Genomic DNA, 6,663 nt, shown 5'->3' on the forward strand with positions numbered 1-6,663 from the left:
TGGCCATCGTCTTCATTTGCATGGATGTCAAGGATACCAGCCTTCTCCAATCCGTGGTCAGCTCCTGTGATATGTCTGCACCACTTGGTCCACTGGTGAGGCATTTGTATAACCTTCACATCTCTCATCAAATCCGTATTCAGAAGGCAGTTGTGATCATTCTGACTTTGAATGTTGTACAAGGTACTTCCGATATTTGCTGTTCCTAAAACCAGGTATGTTTCAGGGATCTTAGTGGGTGTGACTTTGACATTGGCATAGGTCAGTCTCTTCGTGGACTCAATAGTTGACTCTTTGGTAATGTTGTCCAGGTTACATAAATAGGCTGACACTTCACCAACTGTTTCAAATACAGCGCGAATGGTTTCTTCCCACCAACTGCGATACTCTTCATCTGACCTGAAGGGTTGTCCGCAGTTTGAAATGGACATGTTTGTTTTCAAATCATCAAAAATGACTTCAGTATCAGGTGGTAATTTAGCCTTTAAGACAGATGACAACCGAAAGCTGTTGAACAAAAATCTCACTTTTTCAACTTTTATCCATTCTTTTACAATAGCATGTTGGTCTTTTCGTACTTTGGGTTTCCCATCTTCATACTCGTTCCACTGACGTAAGACATAAATTGTGACAGATTCATTATACCATTCTATTGCTGGCCCACTGTTCTCTGATGCTGTACCTATAATGTGATCAAAAAGTTAGAGTCAATCTTCTACAAATCAAATGCTTACCAAATTCCACTTCACCTTTCATGGAAAAAAGTATCTAATGAGTATTTAGTGGTATCTGTTAAATATCTTACATACTTTTGTCATTTAAAAAAAAAAAAGGACTTTTAACATTTATCATGATAATACGTTTTGGCAAACCCCTATAACCCTTCATACAAACATACCACTGGCAAAATCTATCTCTATCCATTCATCTTCCTGTAACCTTAGCTGTTATAAGGACTTTAAGCACCACACAAATTACAAAAGTTATTTAAAGGCTGAAATAAATCAGATTTCCCCTCTTTCCCGAGTTATACACATAGCACCTGTAGGGGCTTGCTTCAAAATTATCAGAGTGATACCCTATCACATGTTTCCCCATCCCCTTAATTCATCACGATTTTGCCCTTTACTGACCAAAAACAAAGGCCACCCCTTTAACAAATTTGATCCCACCACCGAAACAACCTTCTAATCAACTTTCTTCAAAGTGTTACAAGTGCAGTTTTTCTAGAAAAGGAAATATGTAAGAGAAAAATATTCTTTTGAAATTTGTTCTTGTTGTGAAATTTAGTAGTGCATTCAATCGTATTGTAAATAAAGCCTACCATCATGGTCTCGTTGCAACTGAACTTGAGCAGTTTTCTCGGTTGGATCTAAGGTCAAAGTGGAGTCGTCATCTTCCTCTTCATGGCTGAAGACTTGCTCTACATGTTCTGCAATAGAAGTAAACAAGTTATTGTGGTTGTCGTATACATAAACATTCAATAAAATGTGGAATGGTAGACAGATACCTGTATATATATTCAATATTTGAATACAGTAGCAGACAGTGAACGTCACCTTGTTACCATGTAGTTTTTCCTTAACCCTTCTGAACTTTTTGATAACGTAATATTGTTATTATCTCAATTCTTGGCATTGATGTCATTGTTGTATTACTGATGGGATGTCATTGCATAACACAACTGTTGACATCATAAATAGTCACGACAATGGAATTCCCTGTCTAAAGGAGCAAGGATACACCTGTCCAGGGTAAGAGGAAGTGTACATTTTTCTACTTGTTCTAGCTGTTCTTCCATCTACTTTGTACTTACCCATTCTTGACCTTTGGGTTTGCTGGAATCTTTCATCATTGGTATCCATACTGGGTGTTCTATCAGATTTCACAGGACCTTCATTCTTAGAGTTTCTGTTGATATTGCAAGCCTCTAAATCATGCTGGGTCAAGTTTTCTTCAGTTTCCAACTCTGATGGTGCAGTATCTTGGAAATGTTTAGTGTGCTCTTGATCCAGCCCTTCCTCGTCCTTTTGTTTGTGTAAGGTGTTTGCTTTTAAGTCGTCCAAATGTCCTGACAGACTTTTTTCTTGTGCTGTTTCTGTTTGTCCCTCAGCTGATGTGGTATCTTGTTGCTTGAAAACCCATGTGTTCTCATCTACACAGGTTTTAGTACTTTCAGTACCCTCTGCTGCGTCTTGTACATGATATGTTGAGCCAGTTTGGTGCTTCTCTTCTTCTTCAATGCAGAATGGTCGGTTGTCAAAGTCACTCTGTGGCTGATTTCTGCTCAAGTTTTCATCAACCTTCTTCCCATCTTTAAAGGAGATTTCCTTCAAGGGCTTTAAGGATTCATTTTCTAAACAATCTTCATCAAATTGTATGAGAGGTTGAACTTCAGTTCTATTTATGGAGCTAGCCACTGGTTCATCTAATGGTACACTTGGAAGTGAGGCTATCACATCGTTTTCTTCTTGTTCATCTAGCGCCACAGAGACTTGCCGATCTCCATACTCTTGTAAGCCTAAAGAGCTATGTATTTGACTATCACCCAATCTGGGTGACTCTTTCCTGTCACATTCTGTTTCAGACCCATGAACATTGATCTGATCTCTATTCTCCATCATCTCTCCATCCAAGGTGGATCTGCCAACTTTGTCAGTGTCTAATTTACCTGATAAATATTCATAAGGTTGATCGCCACCTGATGAATATTCATCAACTTGTAAACTTTTCATTGATCCTGATCTTCCATTGTCATCAATGATTACAAAACTTCTCATTGATATACTACTCCCTGATGACAATGACGGATATTGGGATTCTCCATGACTTTCTACGTGAATTTCTCTGCTGAAACAATCAGGTTCACTTGTTCCAAACAGTTTCCTATCCACGTCACTCCCTTCAGTTTGGGAAGAGTTGGGGTTTAGGTTTCCAAACTGTGTGTCCACTTCAATAGAACTAGCATCTAGTTCTGGTTCATTTTCTGCTTCAATCTTTTTAATTGAGGCATATAAATCTATCTTGTGTCCTTCAATATCCACCATTGTTCCAGCGATATATTCTTGATCAGGTTCTAGTTGATCTGTTTCATTTTCTGCTGTTTCATCTGTCTCCTGTGGGCTGAATGCTTTCAGTTTCAGTTTCTTTGCATTTTTCTCCCCACCAAAAGCTTGTTCTATCCCTGATAAATCTACGCTGGGAAAGGTGAAATTGGACTGCAGCTGGTTTAATTCTTCCTCTGAATCAAGGTATTTATCAGACACTGACTCTGATAAAATGGCAAAGCTCTCAGTGGACATACAGGATCCCTCAAGGCTGTTGTTAAGCTGACACTTGTTGTCCAAAGCTTGATTTTCTTGCTGTTGATATCCACCAGCTGGTTGTTCGTCCATGTTTTGCACGTGGTAGCTCGGCAAAGATCCTACAATGCTTTCAACAACTTTGTGTGTTAGTCCAATCAGTGGTGCTGATTTATTTGACATTTGGTTAGTAGATTCAGACATACCATCATCATTGGTATTAAGTTTTCCTTCTACCACAAGATTTGACATTTCCTTTGGTTTTTCTTTTGAAGCATCTTCTTGGCCGGGTATTTGTTGGTCCCCTGGGGGTGTCCCTTCATCCAAATTATTTTCTACTTCATCCTTTTCAATAACAACTAAGCTCTCGCTCAGCGATCCGTCCTTACTCTTCTCATCTAAGTTTCCTCCTTTGTCAGTTAGTTCAGACGTCTGTATTTCTTGCATACTAACGCTGGTTTTATTTCTACCGTTGTCGAACTTGGAAACATCTGTTGTGTTTGTTTCATCTGTATCTGTGTGTTTATGCGATTGTTCCAGTATGACTAAGCTGTCACCTGGTGATCCTTTTAAGGAAACCAAGCTGTCAGTACCCTTATTTATGTTAGAAATCTCAGGAAATATGGTGCCTGTATCCCCTGAGAATGAATTCTCTGTCTTAGATACTGGCGGTATATTAGGCTCTGTTTCTTTCAAATCATTCTTGTAAAGATTATCCTCTATGTCTTCCCTTACGTCACCTCTATTTTGATGCCATGATGATTGTGCAGTATCTAATGTTTCCTTATCCTTCATTTCAGTATCTGCTACAGAAATTGTGGACAATTTCATCTCATCAGTTGATTTTTCATCATCAGAACAATGTTTCTTTACCAAATCGTTCTTGATAACATCAGATTCCCCCATATTCGTTTTCTTTGGTACCATTTCTTCAATATTTTTCTGATGTCCATCCTCACCAGGTGTCACCTTGGTCGTTGAGTTCATCAGACCTGCAATCATTCTGTCAGTTATAGGCTGATGGCTGGTCTCGGGTAATGAGGAATTCTCAAAGTCTGCATAGGCAAGGACAACAAGACTTTCACCTAACGATTTGTCCTTCATCCCTATCTCATCAGCAGTTGTTTTGTTTCTTGATTGATCAAGTCTTTTGTCATCATTTCCCTTGCTGCTAATGGACTGTTGAGGACAGTCATCAGTCTTACTTATCTGCTCAGACAACAAGGAGTCATGTATATCACTTTTTCCAAGAAGAACCACGCTGTCATCAAATGAATTTTCTTTATCCTCTGATTTCTCTACTGGATTTCCATCAGAAGACAAGGATTTACCAGGTTGTTGGTCCCTTTCATCATCACTTATACACTGATTGTCCTTAAGCTTTTCTGCTTTTTCTTCCGCACCACCTCTGTCCAATAATTGTGGTTTGCCTTCGTCAAAAGAAAGAGATGCACCTTCCACTGTGCTAGTAGATAAGACTTCAAAGCTCGAACTTCCACTACTGATCATAGAGAAATCAAGACTTGGGACTGTCTTTTCATCACTTGTGGTCAGAGGAGAATGAGATACCTCAGGAATGTCCTCAGGTTTCATATCATCTGTATAGCGGTAAAATAAGAATGTAGTGATTGGTCAGGGATCACATTTTAGCCTTTTTAATATTCCTATAAAAGCTTTTATTATTGATCTTAAAACCATTCATCTGATTTATGAAAATTTGTACCACTTCATCTAGCCACTTACTAAATATCAAGTCTCAATAAGCTTTCTTGTTCAAAAGAAATCATTTCAGTGACTTAACAAAAAGAACATGATCAATGCTAAATTTTAGACAAGGCCAGAATTGATGCAATTTTAGTAGGTAAGGAAAAGTGTATATTAAACACAAAAGTAATAATAAATGGGTGTAGTTTAGACATTTCACTTCTTTTCTACTTTATGATTTAATCACATACCTGCAAAATTGTGAGGATCCTGATCAGAGGAATTGTTTGTAGCCATGGTCTATATCTGTTGTACTGTTCACCTGTTGATACAGCAATTAATTGTTCTCAATATTTAAAGAATGAGCATAATAATTTTGAATATGAAGTAAAAACTGACCTATGACTTATGTTCAGTTTTAAACTGACCCTAGATTTCTGCTGATAATAAATAGATTTGATTTCTTTCTGGTAAATGCAGTGAGGTAACAGAGACATGAAATATTGAATGCAACCTTAAAGGTCTCATACCTCATACTTCCAAACTACATGTATTGACCAAGAATGAGTTACAAATGAACCTGGCCAGCAACTATTGGTCCAGTCCAATTTTGTTTCTTCTTGATCTACTAAAAAAAACAGTATATAAAAGAATTGGATATGATTAAAATTTTACTAACTATTCAACCTCTTACTCAATGGTACCTGCTACACAGACATGTTCATTCAAGTCCTCTCACAAAAGGGCGTACATTAAAAGTTTAGTCATTATCCTATTCTTGATAACGTACCTATAATTTAGATTTCCGACCACCTGCTCTTGTAGGGAACATCTTTCATTATCCTCAATACAACTCTACTGATCATAATTTGCGAAAAAAAGAAAATGTGAAGTGTGCATGATCAATCTGACGTCGTTCCTTGTGGCCTTGTAGCTGAACAAACGAAAGTGAAAGTAGGAAATCCGGTCTGATTGTGTTAACATGAAACAGATAGTTAGATATGCTATTAGAACTAAGTAATACTAGGCCTGGTCAGTCCCTGGAATATATAATGGGTGCATTGGCAGATGGATAAATATCTGTGGTCAGAATCACACCAAATTACCTAAAGCTTCATGTTGGTGCCAAAATAAATCAAAAACAGTTGAATTACTTACTGATATTAGAATGAATTATGTTAATGTTCTATAGACTTTCATATCTGTTTACAATTGAATTTTGACTATAGACTGATAGGAAATCATATAACCTTGCACGATTCTAAGAATACATATGAAAATTTTGGGATGAACATTTCACAAAATGTAGTTTCTGTAGTTGGGGAGCTTACCAATACATTTTTACCAAAACCGAAAGTAGAATTTAAAGCGTAGTGTAAACAACCAGGAGACTACTGAGATGTTAATAAATAAAGTGAAAATTGAAGATTCAAAGTAAATATTGCTAAGACCAACTTGATGACGTTGGCATTCAATAACAAAGCTAGATTAGCATATCTCAAAGTATGGCGTAATTCTTTTTACCAAAAACGAAAGTAGAATTTAAAGCGTAATGTAACAAGAAAACAACTAGAATTACATTATTATATTATATAAAATGAAAATTTAACATTTAGAGTAAATATTGATAAGACCAACGAACTGACATTGAAAGCCA

This window comes from Ylistrum balloti, unplaced genomic scaffold, assembly GCF_031769215.1.
Source record: "Ylistrum balloti isolate Yb309-2 unplaced genomic scaffold, AGI_CSIRO_Ybal_v1 Utg369794, whole genome shotgun sequence".
NCBI lineage: Eukaryota > Metazoa > Mollusca > Bivalvia > Pectinida > Pectinidae > Ylistrum > Ylistrum balloti.